The sequence below is a fragment of the Halyomorpha halys genome, unplaced genomic scaffold (genome assembly GCF_000696795.3).
Source record: "Halyomorpha halys isolate HHAL.00 unplaced genomic scaffold, Hhal_1.1 Scaffold1102.1, whole genome shotgun sequence".
NCBI classification, from domain to species: Eukaryota; Metazoa; Arthropoda; class Insecta; order Hemiptera; family Pentatomidae; genus Halyomorpha; species Halyomorpha halys.
In genome coordinates this window covers 466,540-490,015 of record NW_027109254.1, presented here as the reverse complement: position 1 = coordinate 490,015, position 23,476 = coordinate 466,540, and the positions used below count along the sequence as shown (strand labels likewise).

The following is a 23,476-nucleotide window of genomic DNA, read 5'->3' as shown; positions in this document are numbered from 1 at the left end:
GAAACACATCTTGGCTTACGAAAATAATCATAATTATTATTATTTTTACCACTTTGCTGGGTATATATAAATTAAATATGTAAAATTTAAGTCAACTATTTTCCTCCTAATACTAACTACATTGATCAAGTCCGTTCAGAATTTATTTTAAAAAATTAATTTTTTTCACTATTTTACCTGGACCACTAACTTATTAGAGAAATAAAATACTAGAAATAGATAGAAATCTTACTTAATACAAAATGATTCACCCTAAAACACACACACAAAAAAACAAGAAAGAACTTGGATTCCCTTGTCTGATCCATTTGCCTAATTAGAGACAAGCCATCATTATACGTTGTTTTTAATATGGCTTGATGGGGATGGTTGTTAATTGAAGGTGTTTGGAAAATTTAATTTACCTCTGGAACATTATTGTATACCTATTGTCTTATAACGTACCTACATATTCTCTATTTAAAAAAAAAATAACATTTAATGTATGACTACTAAAAATAGGGTACATTAGGGGGGGTTTTTGTTTTAAGCCAATTAGACTTTCTGTTTTGAAAGTAGAGAATCATTCATTTCTTGGAGTCAGTTTTTAGGGAAAAGAAAAATTCATGTTTCATTGAAATTTGCCTATTCTTGCATGATTTTCTGTAATTTATTAACCTTATATTTTGTCTTCTGTGCTCTCCAATAATTATTAGTAAATTTTACGTTTATTTTTATCTTAATTCTTTATCAGTTAGACATATTATGTACTTCTTTGTTAAAGACGATATAAAATATGGGAAACTGTTTTGTTTTTCTTAATAATGATCTAAGCAGAATATTTAGTATTCCTGTTAAAGGTACTAAATTACAGTAGTATAAGAAGTTAAAAACCATTACAATGGTTAAATACAAAAAAAAAAAAAAAAACAGTCTGGCCATTGCAGATATCCCTCACCCAAGGACTACAAGGAAAACTGTCCATAGCACTTTTTTTTCCGAAAGGTTTTTTTGGTTTGTTTATAAAGCTCATTTCTTTTGTTTATTTAAGTAATATTTTATTATCTTGAAAAAAAAAAAAAATCATATCTTTGAGGCAAAAAGACAAACATTTTATGACATCGATTCCCTTACCTCAGTTTTTTAAAACTAAAAATGAGGACGAAACTGAAGACATCTCGAAAATTATTTGGGAGAAAATGAAAAGCGATACTTTCGATACCCTAATTAATATGCATACGAATAGGTTTAAAGCATATGGGTAAAAGTGACAAATTTTGTGAATAAGATTTTTTTTTCTATTTATTTGTGCCTGAGCCAAATTAATAATAAACATTTATATTAAATACAACTTAAGTATTAAAAAAAATCTCATGCATAACTTTAGTAATTTTTCGTTGTTAATTGTTACTTGCTCTATAGGATTTTTACCCACTCATACATAACTATAATTTATAATAAATAAAACAAATTTATCAATATATTATAAATACTGTTGCTAAAAGAATATAGGCAGGGACAGCAAGCCCTCCGACGAGGATCGATACGGCCAACCTTCAACATGTGGTCGAACTGCATCAATGATGAATCGTCACCATCAGCTGGACATCGCCTGCCTATTCTAGATTATTCATCACCTCTGGCCTTGGGTACAGGTAAAAATATTTTGCTTCGCTACCTCCAATATTAAGAAGATATCATAATAATAGTACAGTAGTATTACATTAAAATTAAAAGCTAATACAAATTTAAAGATCGATCTAAGATCATATAAAAACATAATTTCAAAAATAATTAATATGTAAACACTATGTATATTGAATAATGTTTAAAATTAGTTGAAAAGCCATAAAGTTTCAAAATTCCTTTACTTTATTTACATTACTTGATAAAGTATATTATACGTACACCTATTATAACGTATACTATAATATTGGAAAAAGATAGTTGCCCGTCTGCCCAGTTGGCACCAGAACATCCTTACGTTGGTTAACAATAAATAGTTTTGATACCTTTATTGACCGCCAACCGGACTATCTTCCTCCAGTGTATTATAATAGGTGTACATCATATGGACAGTATTAACACTAATATTTCAAAATGAAAATTACGAGTTATTGTGAATCAATAAAAAATCACCTAACAGAATTTATTCGGTTTATATGCTTCATTCTACTCACAACTAATGTTGTTTGAATAACTATAAATACCTAACAGCTTTAAATTATTATTAAACCTGCTCTATCTGGGAGTCACACTCGATCGCCATCTCACATTTTATAGCCATGTTCGTGAGAGACTGAAGCTCGCCCGTCAGAAGCTATCGACTGTATCATCTGCTAAAATCTCCGCAGCTCTCGCTCAGGCTCAAGCTTCAGATACACAAAGCTGTCATTAGACCGACGCTGCTCAAACACATGTATAGAACCACGCTCAACAGACTGTAGAGCTTCCAGAACTCTGTCTTTCGGAAGATAGTAAGAGGAACAGCGTTACAGAGGGCCAGAAACACTGTCATCCACGATGAGCTCGAGCTGCCCTTTGTGCCGAGTACATTGGCCGGAGGCACATCAAATTTTTTGATGGGTTGAAGGCCTGCACCAACTCGCTGTTCCGGGAAATCGCCTCTCCACCACCACCTGGGAGATTGCAAGGAGATGTCCCCTTCGTAAATGTTCTTACCATGGGACGAGGTTTGGGCTCTTAAGTCTAAACCTAATACTATCACAACCAGCAAAGCGGACCCTCCCCGCGCATACGGCGCCATCGATTCTGCACACACAGTGTACACTCGACAAGGCCTTAAAATAACCATGGGTAGAAGAAGGCAGCACACTTCAACTGACATAACATTGTACATAAGTATTCCTTATTTTCAATGGAGGGTACGAAAAAAAAAATATATATTATTAAAAGAAATTACATTTTTAAAGTAACTTGTGTTAAATATAAGTAGAGGTACGATTTTCTAATGTAATTAGCACTCCATAACATATAATTTAAGATTATCGTTAAGTTACACCAAATGTTACAAATATCAACACCATAGTTGTTCAACGCAAGTTAAAATGGTGCTTGGACCATTTTTTAGTCAAATAGTTTAGATATAAATCTAATATTAAGCAAAATGATTAGGGCATAAATATTATAAAAAAATATTCAGTGCAGTAAAACTCTTATCAACAACATCTTTGTTATAACATACTTCTCTCTCTTATATGAATGAAGAAATATATGTATATCTTTATGAAAACTGAAAAAAATAAATAAAATAATAAAATAAAAAAGAAAACAAAGGAAAACTTCCATAAATTTTCAATTCTAACTTTATGAACGCTGAAGAAATAATTTATTTTTTTCTAAAAACTGAATTAAAATAAAATATGATATTAAATATAATTCAGAGCTCTTTATTTTGATGCAATCTAGCTCTGGCGTTTATTACGCTGTCATAACCAGGGATTGTTTATGTTTTATGATATTTAAAATATTGATTAATATTAAGCATTCTTATTTCATAAACTATTTTTTTTAGAATTTTTTTTAATTCTACATTGGTTAGAAGGTCAATAAATGAACATAGAATTATTGATTTTATAATGGCAACATCATTAATTGACTTCTAAGTCCAAGTGAACACCATCAATCAAATCATTGTTGTTGAAAACCTAATTCTGCAAGCTATCATAGCTATCTACAAAATATCATAAGTAATTGTTAAGTTTTAGTCTGTGAATGACATGTTTTTGTTCTGAGAAAGAAAATTCGAAGAAGTACTGGCTAGTTTGCATTATACCATAAGTCAAACGTGTTTTCGAGCCACGAGCGGTTTTTGAAAATCCGTCAGAAAATGGAAAAAAAAAATCAGAGAACAAACATGACTGTCCTAGAAAAACAAGGGATTACTCGGAACAGTTATCCGTCTTCTAGCGACCAGCTAAAAATATCCCGTCTCTACTGGATATTCCACTTTGACGACGAGATAAATCGTGGGGCGTTCACCACAAGGAGATCAATAATGTTTTTTACTTTTTATGTGATTTAAATAAAACAAGGAATATTTCTATTTAAATAGAATGGGTGTATGGTTCAAGTTTAACTTTAAAAACAATGAAATGCTTATTTTGAACTTTTTTTTTTTTACAAATGTCATGAAGTTGATTCAAATAAAATTCCAGAGAACAGGAATAAGGTAAAAATTCACAAAATCATCTAGTTATTTTGAACCCTTAATGCAATATCAACAAATATTTAATTTTTGAGAAAAAGGTTTTAACATTTTTTTTTCATTATAATACTTTTTGACTATCCAATTAAACTAAAGCAAATGTAGACTAAAATTTTAAAAGTATGACTTCACTTGGTTATTGATAATTTAATTTTCACAGTGGAGATTTGAAAAGTTGTCAATGCATATGACATATTCCTCTATGAAAAAAAAAATTGAAAGTCCCAATGTAAGCGCAAGTGTGATCTTACCATATTTCTTTGGGTAAGAAATTGTAATTGAAGTTCATTATTCTTTTGTTTAAAATAATCTTAGGGCGATAACATGAAATCTGTTACCACTAAATTTTAGAACAGCAATATTTTAAATTGGCCAAAATTTCACAGTGATACGCATTTTCCACCTGTAAAGTTAAAGAAGTACATGGTGGATTTAATGTTGAATAAGTTCAATGAATAATGAAACTTAATTTTTTTTTTTTATCAAAATGAAAGAATTTTTATAAAAATTTATTTTAAACAAATTTTTATTATTTAAATTAGGGATAATATTAATTATTACATTATGGTGGTCAGATGGGGTGCTCTCCAACGCTTTATGGTTCGCACTGACCCATTTTTTCACATCCGCTTTTACCCTATCATGGAAAGTTAAAAGGTGAAAGTGTAGACGTTAGTCTAAACCTTACTGATTCAAAACAAAATTGTGACAGTTAATATTTAATCCGTAAATCAACTGATAGTACCGAAATCGTAAAACAATATAATTAAAATAAATCAATCCGAAGTCAATGAACCAAGTGAAATGTAGACGACATAACTTCTGTCTTTATAGTGGCTAATATTATTACTTCATTTGTTCTCTTGCAGTTATAGTTGAAGGTAGAGTCACTATTTCTGTTGACAAGGTTCAACAAAGAAATAATAAATTTGAAGCCTAAGTGAGGGCCACATAACACCTTTTATTATTCCATCTATTATTGTTTGTGCCATCGTGTAATATATGCGAGGAACCAGTCTTTTTTTTGTTGTTTTTTTAAAATTATAATTATGAAAATTGCTATTACTTTCGGGCAAACGAGAAAGTAAAATTTCTTATGGCATATGAAGAGAGAATAATGATACATTAATTATTCGCATTGATTCTTAACTTCTAAAAGATGAAAAATCCTTTTTTTTTTTTTAACTCACAGTTCAATGCGTTGGTATCTTGAAAGAAATAATAAATAAATTTGAACTATATTTTATCGTCCCTTTCCAACCATCCTAATCCTTTGGTTCAAACCTTATCTAGTTCCACCCATCCCTACAGCCCACCTAGAAGGTTGAAACGGCGGTGGCCAAGTTTTATTAAAATAAAAATGGACAATTGGAGTTCTGGCAATGGTCAGATTCTCCACTCAAGTTGAGTGTTCACTGGCTCATTACCAGTGATGCGGCGAGAGGGATGCCCTGGGATCTGTTGAGCTCTGCTCTAGCCCTCACACGTGGGGGATAGAGTGGATTCAGGGATCCTCAGGTCGATTGTGTAAATATTGTATATATTATTTTATCATTATGTTTTTTTATTTATTTATTTTTCAAACAGATAGTTTTATTATGTTCATCTTGTCTATTCTTTTGTTTGTATATATTTTAAGAGAGTTTTTTTTATTATTATTTTTTTATTTTATTTTTTTTATTTATTTTATTTTTTTTCTCTTTTTTATTTTAGTATGTATGAGATCATTCATCACTATTACCTATTGCACACAACTGTGTGGCAGATTGTAATATCTATCAATAAATAAATCTATCAAATATTTTATCGTGAGTACCTATTTGTATAAAGTTCCTTAGGGATTTAATATTTGTTTTCTGATTGCGTTATGTATCGTTTGATTGCAACTTGTGCGGGAGCAAATACAAGATTTTATTGTCAATGTTTTCCAAATAAAAGATGTTTGAAATATACACGGGTAATCTGTTATTTAGTTTTCTGTACGGGACAAAAGGGTATTTTCGTATTAGAAAAACTTCAAAACTTCAATTTTGTGACCTTTTCACATTAGAAAAAGTTAATTTTTGTTTATTTATTTAATACCCATTTATTGGCGTAGTTTCTTTCTTCAATTGTAACATCTGGAACTAAACTCCATTGTCAATACGATGCACTGGTTTAAAACCAACTTTTTTTTTTTTTTTAAGATGCCTTGCCAAGCATTATACAACGTGAAGAAGATTGGTTCTATCCGAATCACAATAAGGTGCATGCTCTCAAATTTTTAAATAAAATTTTAATGTTGATATATGAACCAAAATTTCAGATTTATTATCAGACACTTCATCCTATGTTCAACAATATAAAACTAATAATAATGTTTAAACAAATTTTAAGGCCACAAATGATACTTTTCAAATATACATAGTCCTAAAACATAATAATTCATAATAATACGGAAGGGTTTCTGGTTTTTATTCAGAAGTAAATAAAAGGCAAATTTTTTTTTCTACAAATCAATTTTTATTTCTACGAGTTTCGGTAGTTTTTTATTCAATTAAAACGAAGAAGGAAAGTGTTGATAAATAATTGGTTAATTTATTTTAAATTAGTTCAAATCAATAAAGTTACTCAATAACAAATATTTATTCACTCCTCCATCACAACTTAGAACTACTCCACTTATCCCGAAAAGGTAATGTGAAATTATTAGTGACGAACCAACACGTTTTTTATCAATAAATTAAGAGACCTAATGAGTAAGGCAGAATGTTTTTTGAGATACGATGATGGGCCACATATTATTAATTTCATTTCAAAGGCTCTTTCAAAAATAAACATATAATAAGTATATTTCAATCTAAAAAAATAAAATTGTGCACAGAGAAGTAGTCGCAAGCCATTGAAATCTGTAAATTTTTTTTGATATGTAGATAGCTTTTGTTGGTTATAAAGAAATATTCCATCCGACTCACTCGGGTGCAATAAGTCTAGATCCTCGGATTGTGTTCGTTCAGAGTCAATACACGCAGTAAAGTTTCTTTCCCCGAAGCAAACACTCCATTGACCGAACCTCCGAACAGCCATTAAGACTTTCTTGAGGAACATAACGCGTTTCAAATTAAGGTACATAGCGTAAGGTAGGTATGCCTCCAGTAGGCTGACGGCCTTACAAGGTGGAGGATTGATTACTTGGGGAATTCCAGCACCTAGAATTGAATTCATATCAGGGAATTAGGAGAACTGTACAAAATCTCCGATACTGTAAGAATGAACTAGGTTGGACTGCTCCGATGGACTGACTACATTGCAAGCCAATAGATTTCAGAGACCTTAGAAGATCCTAGACACTATGCCATAAGAGTGGAAAGAACTCATTGGCATGTTTACCGATAGGTGATCCACTTTGTATGTGCATCATTAGATGGTAACAATAGTCAAAAGAGGTGTCTAGCGGACCAAAGTGAAAGAGGCCCTTACTAGAAAAAAAATAGCGTATCGAATGAAGGAGATTAATGTTGTCAAAAAATATTTGTAGTAAATTTAATCCATAGAGATAAATGGAAAGTTATCTACTAGAATTAATGTAGATTAAGAACACTAAATAAGAGGCAATAATAAAGATTAACTTGGCTAATAAAATATAGATAGTTAATTACATTGCCCAAGTAAGTCCTCGAGAGAGGCGTTTTGTTAGATTTTAATATTTAGGTTTATAGCAATATTCATAAATATATTAAGTCTCGATATTAAACATTGGAATGTCTGAACACGTCATCTATGACATATCTTTTTTTTAATTTACACAATATTCTTATCATCATTACAGAATTAATTTATGCATTTATTTCATTACCATTTAAAATATTTACAATTTGAAAAACACTTCGAGATTTCTACTATACTTAGTATATTTTAATGCATGTATATGCTTTATGCATGGAACATGCAAATCCTAACAGGGTAAATATATGATCGAAAAATGAATATTATACATTTATTTATTATACAATTAGCTTAATATATTAGTTAAATGTGCTGACTTAGAACAAAATTATGATACATAATGGCTTACATCAGATTTAGTCTTTATGCCTTAAAATAATGGAGAAAAATGTCGTTTAAGATACTTCTGTACATTTATTCAAGTTAAAATTAGTTGATTAATTGAATGAAAAAAGAAGCAAATGGGTATAAAAATTTTCTTTTTTAGTTTCATAAACTATTAAAAATTTAACTTTGTTTTTCTCTTCTTTTGTATATTCTTGATGAGATCATGAATAAACAAATCGTAAAATATGTTTCGAGAAGTGTTTGTATTTTTTTCTTACTTTCATTTTCAGTTTTACCGAGCTCAGCTTTGAATTCTACTTTTCAAATAGGATTCGGACGATACAGAATTCAAACAGACCCCTGATACGATCATAGGTTTTTTTTTTCATCTCACTCGAAACATCCAATAAAATCTGCTAACGTGCATTGCCTACAAATAAAAAAAATAATAAATCACAAAAATCAAATAATAATCTGCATAAAACACGATAAATGGACATGAGCAATTCCGTTCCAAACCGTTATTAATTGTTCCATAATTGTAAATGTGAAGAGAGCACGGCGGCTATCCGGGTCAGGCTCCAGTTTGTTATTGAGTTTGAAGAGTCGATATCTTGATTCTCCAGCTGGAACAGGTGCTTCCAGTTACTGGAATTCATATTTTCGTAACACGTGACTCTACTAATAATCGGTTTCCTGAGCATCAAAATGTATCATACTTAATATAAAACGTTAATAAAAAATGCCGATTCTAATCACTTGACTAACAAACGTTATAATTCCACAATAATTTTGTAAATAGATATTTAAAACGATGGGGTGCAAACAGTTTCTGCATTAATTTATGATTATTTGAAGCATTATTGACAATTGGTTAATTGGTTATTGGTGCAAAAAGGATAAATCCTGAGTGCTGGTATAGTTTGGAAAAACTTCTACCATTTCGAGACCAAAATAAATTATCTCCTTTTGTATCAGAAATTCATAGAATTAATCATTAACAATATGTTACATATTAACATGTTGAGTACTTGATACATGTTACGCTGTCTTGTGGATTATTACTAGAGATAGGATTTTTATGAATTTTTTTTTCTATAAATGAGGCACGCGGTCGTAAAACTCAAAATGTTTTATTTGTTAAATTGTTTTGTGATTTTTCTTTATAAAAAATATTAATTTTTATTCTTTAATAACCATTACTCATTACATAAACTTTTAGATAATTAAAACATTGTAATATTATTTCAATAAAATTGTTCTCTATCTATTTTGTAGAAAAAAAAAATTACATTGTCCGGACATAATAATACCTCATTCACCATTTTCTACTAGAAATAATACTAAAAAAGTTTAGTCATCCCTAATTCTAAAACATTTCACCTATGCTGTAGACTGAAAAGACGGGCAAAACTCTACCATACTAATGGCACCAAAATACGAGATGTAATTATAATTTTACGAAATATATTTTTATCCTTCCTGGTTCATAATTAAAGCTAAAATTTTCATTTGGTGGAAAATATTTTAATTGCCAAATTTATTCAGAGATTTACTGAGCCTGACTTGTTGATGCATTTCCTTGACATCCTTAGCATTTCAGTTCCTCAGATCCCTGCATGACCGCGCACACACTCATATGATAATCCTTTAAGATTTACCACAGCCATCGAGATGAAGAAACTTCTTACCTGTAACAAAAGAAAAGCCGTTAAATTATGCGCATGTATGATGAAGTCTCTTACACAAGAAGTGGCCGATGTTTACCCAGGCCTGCTGGAAAAACAACGGTATCTTTACGGTAAGCGATGAATTATTCAAGATAGTTTATATTAGACTTTATTTTAGCTTATAAATTTATAAAGAAAACTAACATGGTCAATTGATAAGAAATTTTAATGAGGGTACGGTCGCTATTTCTTACGATATGTCCAGAGTTACTTCTCTTTATTAAAAGCGTTTATTCCTGATCATAATTAAAGAATGTATATGTAAAAAACAATTAGGAGTTTAATCGACTTCTAGAATATTCTAAATAAAATACAAAGAAATGAGGTATTTCTTGCCATAATTTATAACAATACATTAACGAATTGGGGACTTAGGTTTATTCATTACACAATTACAGTTACTTTAAATTTTGAATAAACGACCCAAATTAATATTTTGTCAGTTGTCACATTTCGTCTTATAAGTTTCAGATGATAATTATGCAAAAAATACAACTTCTGGTACATGTCTGTCTTACATATTTATTTTTGGCTCTATTCTGGTTATTTGTGTTACTAATATAATTGATTTTAGAAAATAGAGAATTATTTGCTTAAAGTTGTTACTAATAATATGAATAAACAGTTTAGAGAATAGCTGAATTTGGTTTCATTGGCAAAATTGGTTTTATCATAACTAAATATTATAACCTCTTCCTTCAAGTCCTATGTTAATAAAACAGTAGTTCCATATCAAAATATTGCCCATTTTCTGACAAAATACTAGAATTGTGAATTATTTTTGCAAAGAAAATTTAATTTGAAAATTTTTGTTCTTCTTAACAATGATTTTTATTGTTCATTGCAAGATAAATTTTGTTCATTTGACACGACTTGTTGTTAGGATCGAAATGAATTCATTCTCAAATGGACAGAACATAATTTGATCTGAAGCTCCTCTAATTATAATTAATACATTTATCAAATAAATAACTATTTTTTTAAATTATTCATTCGCAATGCTAAATCAAATTCATATAATTATCAGAGATTATTTGTGAGTATATTAAATTCTGCCTGTTTTACATTACTTCATTCGTAAAAAAAAATATTTTTTTTTCTAGAAAAACAGATATAGTAATGGAATCGTTGAGAAAAAAATAGAATAGAATTCTCGATTTTATAAAGACACAAATAATCTATCGTAAAGAAGGAGTAACATAGCCGAATATTTGAAATAGAAAATTTTCACAGTAGGAAGATTTGAGCACTCAGTAGAATATCACCTATAGAGTATTTTCACAAGTGGAAACTACTTGTAGAACATTGTGACACATAAAACAATACCTCATTTTTTAAAGCTAATGAAAACCAATAAGCTTTAACTACCAACCTTGACTAAATGAAAAAAAGTTCTTTATCATTCTGCGACGTGAATACTGCAAATCAATCATTTCATAGACATTGTTTCAATTTCAATCTATAGTAGTTTGGTGAACTTCAAGAAGAAGTTAAGTTTATCTGTTACCTCATATTCAAACGAAATAATTTAACGACTTCTCATTTGATAATGAATGGACATGCGTACCACATATTATAAATCTTCGTTTGTATTTCCATATTATCTCGATTATCCTATATGGATTTATTAGTTTTAAAAGTTTGTAATTCTAACCGCAAATAAGTTATAAAAAGTCTTCTCTATTATAAATAAATCTGCACTATCACCCATAAATCTCCACCATGCTAAATAAATTCTTTGAAACCTAAACGACGACAAATATTGAACACAAGTCAGTGTGATTAGGTTAGAAAAAATTTAAATAAAAAGTTTTAAATAATGTAATATCCATAAAGACCTAAATGTTCCTTATGTAACCGATCTAGCCCGAACCCGATATTATTCCTTCCATAATAAACTCCCTAACCACCCAAACCCACTAGTTTCTAACCTTGTTTCCTCTTCCATTCCTGGCAATCCTCCGAAGCGCTTGAAAAGAAGATGGCCTCGTGACCTTATATTGTAAACTGTTTTTAGAGTTCTACTACTGGGTAGTTTCTCTACATCCTGTATCATATCATTATGTCATTATGATCAAATTTACTTGTTGTTTTTTTTTATATACAGTTGTAAATATAAATAAATAAATAAATAAAAAATAATGTAATAAGTTGATGTTTTAAAATTGCGAAATTCAATTATCGGGTAGGTAAACTGCAGTGCTGCAGTTGCAAAATTGCAGTGCTGGTTGGTTTCTTCAAGAAGTATTTTCGATAATACGGTCGTCCGTCATCATCTCTCTCACTCGATTTTCTACAACCGAGAAAAAAAATAAATAAAAAATTAGCGAATTACCTGCACCACTTCTGACGACATCCAATGGGATTATTTATCGGTTTCTATCATTATATATAATTTTTAGAAGTATACAGATATACTTGTATAGAATTATAAAATAAATTGAGTATATGATTAATATAACAAAACGAATAAATTTTAGGAATATATAAGAGAAAATACAACCATTAATCATGTTTTTATTTTTCTGGTGGCTCATCTTATAATCCATACACGTTTTGTAGTCTCCTGAGATTTTAAAAAATATTGTTGTCCTATACTTTTCTGGCATTTCATATCCTCTATTATTTACTTTCCATTTATAACTGAAACTATGGAGGATAGTAGTTAGTTAAGATCCTTTATGAATACTAAGCGATTACAGAAAAAAATCTCTCTCGTTGAGATTTCGAATAATTTGATATATATCCATTAGATATATTTAAATCCATGGAATTACAAAAACTCGAGCAAATAAAAATTTAATATTTTATAGATGTGTCTATAGGGAAATAGTAATGAAGATTTTGATGAACCTTTTTTTAAAAATGTTTTTATTAATTTCTAAAAAGAGAATAAAAATCATAAAACGTTTTTTGTTTTTTTCTTTATTATATATATAAATTATATTTTTGAAAATTATATATATTTTTTTTTTTATTTTATTTATTTGTTGATATTTACAACTGTATAAAAAAATACAACCAGTAAATTTGATCATAATGACATATGATATGATACAGGATGTAGAGAAACTACCCAGTAGTAGAACTCTAAAACAGTTTACAATATAAGGTCACGAGGCCATCTTCTTTTCAGGCGCCTTGGAGGATTGCCAGGAATGGAAGAGGAAGCAAGGTTAGACACGAGTGGGTTTGGGTGGTTAGTTGAAAAATATTAACAAAGCAATTATGACACCTACGCCTTATAAAGAAAAAAAAAAAAAAAAACCTTTTGTGATGTATATATTACATCAGATAACTGAAATCAATTTTTTTTTTTTTTTTTTTTTTTTTTACCAAATATTTAATAAAGTAGGACAAAAATTCTTCAGGTAATGTTTGATAAAAGTATTCCTATAAAACCATTCATACAATCATGTTTTATCGATTTGAAACAATTTTAAGTATCTAAAGATCACTGTTTTTAGAGAAATTCAAATGTCTTTTGTTTTCAAACGGAAAGTATGGAAAAAACCGCACCTGAAGGTATTCTTTAAAGAAAATATTTTTTCTTCATATAATACTATAAATGTATTGGCCAGAAAAAAAAAGATTTTATTTGTTCTTTTTATTTATTTATTCCTTCAAGAAGTAGGATCTGAATGAACTCGAGATGAAATGATAAATCGATACATAACCATACTAATACATCGGTAGTTTATACGTAACAAGGCTCGGTAAATTATCAATTGAGACTAATTTGGTCTCACCAATGGCTGGATGGAACCACCACGAGGGCCAATAAGCAGCCACCATTAACAGCCTCACTCCTAAAGCCTAATGGTGTTAGCCTCTAATACACTGGAGATGGCAATCCAACTCTTCATGTGGCCACTCAACCCTCACAGTTTATGGAGAGCATGGATATAATTGGTCTGTAATTCAGTTTGTATTATATATGGTGGTAAGTAGTTTAATATCTTCTGAACAAAAAACTGCCAAGCTGTAGTGAAAAAAATTAAATGAAAAATGCAAAAGTCAAACAAAATAGGACGTATGACAAAGTTAAGGAATTAATTTTTAATTGAAGTGCTAGGGGCGAGAATATCATGACAAACCAGCAGCTTCGAAAAATTCTAAAATTCTTATTTAATATTTTACGAAATACTCCTCTCACGTCTGTTGAACAGATTAGATACTTAGGACTCCATCTTAACAAGAGACTTACTTGGAATCTACATACGAACCATCAAATTCCTCCCGCGTCCAATTCTTGCAATCCAAAATCCTCGATGCTCCTTATTACGTTACAAATAAACTCATCCACAAAGACCTTAACATCCCATTCGTTGCAGATTTGGCCCAAAACAGATATGCATCTTTTCATTCCAAACTCCTTACCCATCCTAATCCATTAATTCTTAATCTCTCATTCTTAACAATCCCTGATAATCCTCCGAGGCGTCTGAAAAGAAGATGGCCACGGGACCTTCTAATTTAGATTACTGCTTGAAGTTCCACCTATGGGTGGTTCCTTCCCAAGATTTTCAAGTGTACATGAAACATACAACATATTTACTTATTGTCTTTATTAATTGTACAGTTGTAAATTACATTAAATAAATTTAAAAAAAAGTATGTGGTTCATATTCTAGATTGGGGCCGTTTGCAGTCTAGGAAGTTGAGGTGTCACCTCAGCAACTCGAGTCTGCAGTAGTGCCGGTTCGAATGCGGCCGGAGGGGTGGATTTTTATTTCGTGGCGTTCCCATGGAAAAAAACATGACCCTTCCACTCAGGTTAATATAAATTGGTTAACATTAGGATAACCCTCTCTCCCCTTGTGTGAGAAAGGAACAGAGTAGGGGATAACAAAAAAAAAAAAAAAAAATGAACCACTAAATAAAAAATAATAAATTCATATTCCAGAATATTGAACTATTGGTAAATATGTCGGCATTGTGCTTTTAAACAAGCAATTAACGGCTTGATAGAGAACATAGGAAAGTTTTGCACAAAGTTCTAGCTGTTTTAAAAATTGCTTCTTGTCGCATTCTCGGCCCATGACATTTAATTAAATAAACAAACAAATAATTGTAGATGTCTGTTAGACGCCATCTTAGTTGTTTTGTCTAAGTTCTTTTTCTCGAGTTAAAGGTTAGTTTTATAATTTAACTGGATTCCTCTAAGACAGTGATTCCCATACTGGAAACAATCATTTCCTTAACAAAATTCTCTCTAATGTAGTTAACTGAAGCTGTTATTTTGAGACCGACTCTGAGTGTTTGTTGAGACACTGCCATGTCAAATCTTTGTTGGAGTTATCTTTAAAGAGTTAAGGATTAGCTGAATAAATTGTCGATTCACCTATGTCTAGTATGGTATTTTAAACCCAACAATGGGATTACATTTCGCGGTTGTATATCATTCCTAATACTAGGATTTTAACTGATGACGAGTTCATATCGAAATCTATATTTAATTCAGTATAATTTCTTAATACTTTCCTATAAGATTAGATGTCATATTACTTTCTGATATCAGTTATGATAATCTTTAATATGGCTCTAAATAAAATATTTTAGGATAAGAAAGAGTTAACCCAACATTTGCTTAACAATAAGAACATGATGTCGAAGAACCACATATACAACAAGAAACCATTTGACATTTTTCTTTAGTCCTTTTCTAAGTTTGGGAGATCTTTTTTTCATTTCGTAATCAAAAACCAAGGCACTCACTATCTGTATCTAATATTGATATGTAGGAACGCCTTGCGTTATTTGAAGGAAGATGCTTAAAATAACGAAAGATATAGCACATAAAACAGTATTTCAGAAAAATTATGAATAATTCATTATTGCCTAGGTGGGTTAAAATTATGAATAAACAGAAAAAGAATATTTATTTATTCATAAAAACATTTATGATATATTTTATTTGTGCAAATGGATATATATCTCTTTCTCTCCATGCGTGACATCATATTATAAATTATATCAAAAGTGAACTTATTAATAAACCATTATTGAATTAATAATTAAATCAATATTGTGACCTTCCGTTATAATTAAACCCTCATAGGTCAATAATTATGTGAACTAACGAGTTCGTCTCTAAATAAAACCATTTAGAATTTAGTAATCTATAGGAAATCCTAGTCAGTTAACGAAAGCAAATACTTAACATTTACAAAAATATAATAATAAAGTATATTTATATTAAATCCTATATAATATTGAAACTGATTAGAGAATGATTACTAACATTTACAAAAATACATCAATATAGTATATTTATATTATATAGTATATAATTGCGAAACTAATTAGAGAATAATAATTAACTCTCTAGGCGTCGCAAGCTACAGGTATGCAACATAAGTTCGTGACGTCAGAGACACCACCCCCTATTTTGGCCATTAGTGGGTATATTCCTTTAAAGCAATTTAGTATGATTGTATTTTGTAGTAATTTGGGATAATAGTAATTTAATAGAATAGCAATTTCATCAAATAATAAAAGAGCTGCTCATTTAGTGATTATCTTTTGAAGTTGAGAAATGTTTATTAATAAAACTTTAGTTTCTACTAAAAGTCGTAATAAATCAAATCTCGATAGAAAGATGAGTTTGGTGGCACTGAACTACATTTTTGGAAAACTACCCCTTCTTCAATTATTAAAATTTCGTCTTGGAGTTCCCTGTGTAACGAAATCGCAGAATTCATTTGTAAAATTGTAAACTTTTCCTACTACATTCACTATGTTGTTTGTAAGCTGTGAAATCAGCAGGAGCTATGAATCATGGAGTGAAGCAAGATCTCCTTGATCTTTCACTGACAGGATAATAGAAACAGAAACCACAGCCTAGACAATAATCTCTTATTTGTAACTAATGATATGAATTGTTTTTGCGAATCTTTTTACTTTTCATGGACTAGAACGACCTTGTAGTGAGGAATAAAAAACTTGCAGCTTACCACAAGTACATAGCTTAAAGTTGGAGAGATAAACTTCATAGTCAAATATTAAGGTATTTGACATTTGAGGGTACACTGGGTTATGGTTAATCCTCAGAATTTGAAAAATGAACTAAAGGTTTTCCGAAACGAGGATAGACGTCTATTGCTATGGTATAAAAGAATAATAGTTACAGGTTTATTTTGGAAAGATTGCTTCTGTTTACATTTAAAAGTTTAATATGTAACAGATAACGTTTTTAAAAAAACTAGATACCTCCAAACATAGGACATAGGCTGTTGTCAAGTGGACTCCAAACAACTAGTATGTAAAGATTCATACAATATTTAAGGACAAAAAAATTAAACAGTACTTTAGTAAGTAAATAATTAAAATTAAGATAAAACAAAAGTTTATATTTACATGCAACCCGAATAACTTAACAATAATAAAACCAAGTTTGCCCTCAGCCTCCGATGTAGAAACAGGACTCAAGGAAATCCCAGCGCTTTTCGCACATCTGTATCACTCCTATTAAACAACAGTGAAGACTCTTGAGGCCGGGTAGAATAAAAAAAGTTCTATGTCGAAAATTCGTTTTTATTATATGTATGTAAACTAGACACAAGGGAACCCAATGGCCGTATGCGTTAGAGCGTAGGTCCCAGAGCGTTCGGCTCCAAACGTTGTGTGTTCAATTTCCTCCTGTTAATTTTTATTTCTCGGCGGTCTCGAGATGGTTCTTGACACTCTCACCTTGGTTCGTACCTGAAGGCAACTTCAAAGTAGCTGCCAGTGTTAGGCAAAAACGTACCACTAGGCACACTTGCCGGACTTGTTCCCCCCACCCGTTACTAATACCAATACCAATTTAAAAAAAAAAAATTATAACAAACCATTCTATCTATCTATTGAAGGCTATGTAAACGCAAAGGAGCAAAGGATGCAGTAAAGAACTGTGAAAGCTAATTATTTACATTTGCCGTTATAGCGATTAAAAAGAAAAGCACAAGAAAAGGATGATTAGCGAAAAGTTCTTTAAAAAAATAATGAACAATAAAAACCAGAATTTACTTCTTTATTAACCAATCAACATTCCAAAACCATAAGTTCTTTTTTAAAAAATAAAACAAGCATAAATTCAGCCACGAATTAAATTATGCGATATTTTTACACCTGACCAAAAAGAGAATTTCTTAAGGCATTATTTAAGATACTAGAATTATTAAAGAAACCGATTTAGCTGTAAATAAAAATATCTTTGAGATCTATATAATTTTATTTTTTATCTCTCGGTCTCCAAATTTTAAAAAATCCGGTTATTAAAATCATTCGGGAGATAGCTAAATATTTAACATTTTAACGAGAATAATTAACTTTTTTCCATTTTATAAATTACCTTATTTGCAACCATTTGCTTTCACAAACTCCAATACGAACATACCCACAACGTTTCCTCATTTTGAGCTGACAAGCCCTGATCGATGTTAAAGCCAGACGAAAAGAGTCTTAATATACTGAATAAAACAAATTCTGAATTATTGAAAGCTACATATCGTCTGTTGAGAATCATAAAGGTTCGAGACCGGAATCCACATTGTGGAGAAACTGCGTTTCAAACTTTTACGAAACTATAAACTATATCATATTACAACTTTTATAGTAATTTTTCTTTTTTTACTTTAAACGAGTATATATTTACTAGACACTGGCTAGATATTCGACCAAAACTCTGATAAGCACATCTCCCACACCTAAACAAAAGTTAATGCCCTCTCTCCCAGGGCCATATGTCGCATTCTACAGGGAAGGTGTTGAGAAAAACTTTCGCCACTTGTACAAGTAAAACAAGAGTCATCTTAATGTCTTTAGGTTTACTCAACTCGAATTTTCGGAAGTTTCGCCACTATGATTCTCACGAGGCCTGTCAATCTGAGGCAGAAATTGATGGTGTCCAGATCGAAAGTTTGGGTTTGCTTTCTTCTTATTATCATATATTATAGCAGTCCATGTTCTTGAGGACCATTATCCGATCGAAAAAAACGGCTGTTATAAGAGATTAAATAAGATTATTTAAACATATACATAGTTCTAAATTGGTGCGCCCCCAGCTGAAGGTAACTGAGGCCAATCGAGAAGTTAGATGAATCACCTTTCCAATCATAACGGCCATTGTTCTTACATTCCATTGTGTCGCCATACTTCTTCCTCTTGCTGTGAAAGGTTTCTCAGATTTCTATTTCCGTTCGTAAGTCTACGTCCAATAACTGGAACCTACAGCGCTTAGGTTACACATTTATGCTAAACAATAATAAAAAAATCTATATACCAACCTACATGCAACCAACCTTTCTATGGACTTTTTATTGTCTTCTATCATAAACTACACGTACACACTAACAGACGATTAAAGAAGTTTTCATGGCTGAAACGCGGGACGAAAATACCAGAAACTTATTAAGCTTAACTTAGTCATAATTATAACTTTCAAACGGATCGGACAGGAACTTTAAAAATTATTACAAATGTCAGTCTTCAATACACTATAATGCTCAAAAAAACATTTTTGGTATTTTAAATATCTTCAGTTATTCTTCTGTAACAAAAAACCGTAGATTTTTCTAATAAAAACATCAAAATATAATTAAATAAGAAAAAAATATCTAGATATTTTCTCTTAAGAGATAAATGGGGGATCAATATTTTTTTTTTTTATTATTCATGTTTTAGGCTGCTGATTACGATTTTTAACTTTAAAATCTCTGAAATTGTAGTTTTAACTCTCATGTTTGGTATTTTTTGATATAAAAATTATTTTCAAAAAACAAACAAAATTTTTCGTCACAACTCGAAAACTATTCAATATTTGGATAGCTGCTATTACTTTAAATTAAACGAGAGCAAATTTCAATTTTAATTACTTTTTAGTTGGTCGGTGCGTTTTGTTGCGAGTTAATTAAATTTATGAAACAGAATGTTCTTCAGACATTTAAGGACCAGAAAGAGATTTAGAAAGTTTTATAGAAGTTCTAAAAGTTGTTCAATTATTGTTTTTTTTTGGAATTACTGATTAAAATTCTAGCTTTGTGACAATATATTTTTTTGATCCACTTAAATATTGCCTAATGATTTCTATTTTGTTCGTTACAAAACAGACCGCAAAAAAATAAATAAATAAAATTGGTATCTAAAGTTTTAGGTTATTTACTCCTATTTTATTTGATATAGTAGGAGCTATTAGAATGATGCATGTTTTTTTAAGTTCGAGTGTAATATAATATTAAAAATATAAAAATTACCATTTTCTACAATCTAGGAAAATCTCAATTCATTGACCAAGGTAACAGAAACAATAATCATAATTTTTAATTTTATTGAAAAGTAATATGATTGGTGGCATTTAATGTATACTCTGTATATATTTTATGATTTTATCATCCATATTTATCAACTGCGATGCGTCTCAAATCCTGATCTCCACCTCGCTTTAAGAACATTCCAACTTATACATACATTGCGGAATTATGGGTGCAGTGAGCATATCTTATTAAGAGTTCAAGAGCGTAACAACTCGTTCGTGAACTGTCCGTTATGTGCCCTTGGGTAACTCTGGTCTATGACCCAATGAACGGGGTTTTCGAGGACATAATGTATAATTCTGTACACTTTGTATAAGTCATATCCTTCTTCCCTGACTAGGTTTAAAGTAACTTGAGTGAAGTCGTGAATGAGAGTTAGGTTAGATTACAATTTCAATAATTTTCATTCCATTAGTCCATTAATATTTTATAAATATTTAATCTAAACTAAATAGTTTATTAAAAAAAAAAACTATGGATCCATGATTATTCATAATTCCACACGTCCCATCTAATAATCCTATTGAGTCCAATACAATTTTCAACGTTTTTTTAACGTTAATTATAAATAACAAAAAATAAACAAACAAAAGAAAAAAGGTAGTTTAATTTATTAAATTTTAATGAATTGGATTTGGATGAAATGGACTACAGAATTATCTTTTAAAAATTTCTTTGTGTGTTTTTAATTATATTAAACAACATAGGGTAGTACTAACATAATTTATGAGATAAATAGGAATTATAAAAAAATAAGATTAGTATACAATCATTTTTAAAAAATGATACATACCGTCTTCAAAAAAATACTTCAATTGTTTATAATACCTTAAATTTTCTGTATTATAGCCAACAAACATGATAAATAATACAATAAAAAAGCAATCTAAGGGTAATAAACACTTTAAGCTTTTTTTATTCACTGGCATTTAAACCCTGAACAAAATCACTGCTTACGTACTTCATAATCTGCTTGTCCAACGTAGCGTTGGAAACTGGATTAATCAAATAATTTAGAATGCAGAGGCTATTGGTTTGAACGTGACGAGAATATTCAAAGCCCTTTGACATTTCCAATTTAAAAAAAGAGCTTAATTTTTTTGTAAGACTAAAAAGACAAAAAACTCCTCGTCGCTTCCGACTATTACAACATTTACTAGACAAACGGTCTAAATTGCCAATCCATTACAAAATACTGATCTAAATGACTACTATAAGGCCTATCTGGATATACGGAGTTGAGCTTAGGGCTCCACTAAACCATTAAATTCCTCCCGAATCCAATCATTACAGTCCAAAATCCTTCGTAAAATCCTTAATGCTCCTTACTTTGTCACAAATCAAGTCATCCATCAGGACCTCAATGTTCCATATGTTGCCGATTTGGCCAGAACCAGATACCATTCCTTCCATGATAAACTTCTCAACAACCAAATCCACTTGTTTCTAACCTGGCTTCTCCTTCATTGCCTAATAATCCTCCAAGGCGTCTGAAAAGAAGATGGCCTCGAGATCTTCTCCTCTAGAAATGTTATTGGAGTTCTACCAGTGGGTAGATTCTCCACATGCTTGTATCATGTCACTACGTCACCTACTGAAAGTTTACTTGTTGTATATATGTGTATACAGTTGTAAATAAGAATAAATAAATTATTAAAAAAAAAATGTAATTTTTAGATGGGTTGATGGAGCACCTGGAATAGAAAGCTGGGTTCAATTATCACATGACAGGGATAAAATTACGCAGGTCTGCAAAGAAAAAAAAAATCAGCTGCATGACATATTTTTGTAAAATTATTCATTACAAAAGCGCACTAAATACAAATCCATTTACTACCATCCCATCACGTACTTTTTCTTTTCGTAATACTTTTGAAATAAATATATTATTTTTTTTAAAATAACTTTTTTATTATTATTAACACTATAAACTAAAAAAAAAAAAAACTGCATTTTTGTGCCATTTAGCTCACAAAAATACAACGGAATTTTCAAGTTTTTTCTAAAACTAAAATTTTAAGACATATAGAGAGTAAATACCTCAATACGTGTATGCATCTTTCAAAATCGGAGTTAAAATTTTTCAAATGTCAATTAATTTCTGAAGAAGAAAAAGTGGATGTCAATGTCATTTTGACTAAGATGTCCTTAGAATTCAGTTTATTCTGCTCAAAACTGCAAACCGATGGTCATTTGTCTCTAAATTTCAATACAACGTTTTGGGTGTCTCAGAAAATAAAAAATCAATTTAATGCAGATTTATAATTTTTGGAGTGGTACCCGAAAAAATATGTTTATAGTTTCTGAGTTGTCATGGTTGTGACGTTGGAAAATGCTTCAATATTTTGGTTTTGCAAAATTTCACAAATTTAAAATCACGCAAAAGCTCCTAAAGTAACTACTTATATTTGTGTATTTTATATGTTTATTTATTTATTCTACTGTAACAAGATTTTTGACCTAACTTTTTTTATTGCACCTACATTCTAGAATAAAACATCCACAGTTATACTTTTTCTAATAAAGTATATTATAGTAGTTCTGCTACGATTAATTTAGATTACAGGATTGTAAACACCCAACCCATACCATGAAACACTCATATAGTAATTGTACCATATAAAATATTTTGAATTAAATGAAAAGAGGATAAACTAGCAGATGGAAGCAGACAGTGACCTCAGACATTGCTGTAGGCGTGTCCTTAACAGCCAAAGAGCAGTTCCTTAAACAGTGATTCAGGAAGTTATCCTCTCTTTTCGTTTCAGTCGCCATCTACAGATTTAGGCTAAGATAATATCAAATATACAAGATACCTATACAAGATTGAAATAAATGCGCTCAATTAAGTTGTTTTTAAATTCAACAGTATTGAACTCGAGGTTATCTAGACTCTTATTTTAAAATAATTAAAATGTGAAAAAATAAATAAAAAAGGAGGTATTAAATTAGTTCAGATATTTTGAAATCGAAAGTAAATAGAAATACATAAAAAAAACTAATAAATAGAGGTGCAAATTATTAATTTAAATTAGAATTAAAAATATGAATAACAATTTGGATACATTTCTTTATGTTATTAAATTGCGTTAATAAATAGGTATGAATAATATAAACAATATATAAAATAACAACCAGTCGCATTTAATCTATTATATACAATATTTACACTATCTGTAATTAATTAATCTGTAACACCTGAGAATCTCTGA

At 30.1% G+C, this 23,476-nt stretch overlaps 2 long non-coding RNA genes across 2 annotated transcripts in view; both read right to left on the bottom strand.

Annotated features, from left to right (window-relative positions):
- LOC106688314 (uncharacterized) overlaps positions 1-23,476 on the bottom strand; it is a 205,420-nt gene that overhangs the window by 70,204 nt on the left and 111,740 nt on the right. The gene's annotated exons all lie outside the window — the stretch shown is intronic.
- The window catches only part of LOC136795777 (uncharacterized), a 22,859-nt gene continuing 1,374 nt past the window's right edge, over positions 1,992-23,476 (bottom strand). The window contains exons 2-3 of the long non-coding RNA XR_010843445.1: positions 9,806-9,930; positions 1,992-8,865 (exon numbers count right to left, since the gene is read on the bottom strand). This is a non-coding gene — a long non-coding RNA (uncharacterized lncRNA). The remainder of the gene's footprint in view (positions 8,866-9,805; positions 9,931-23,476) is intronic.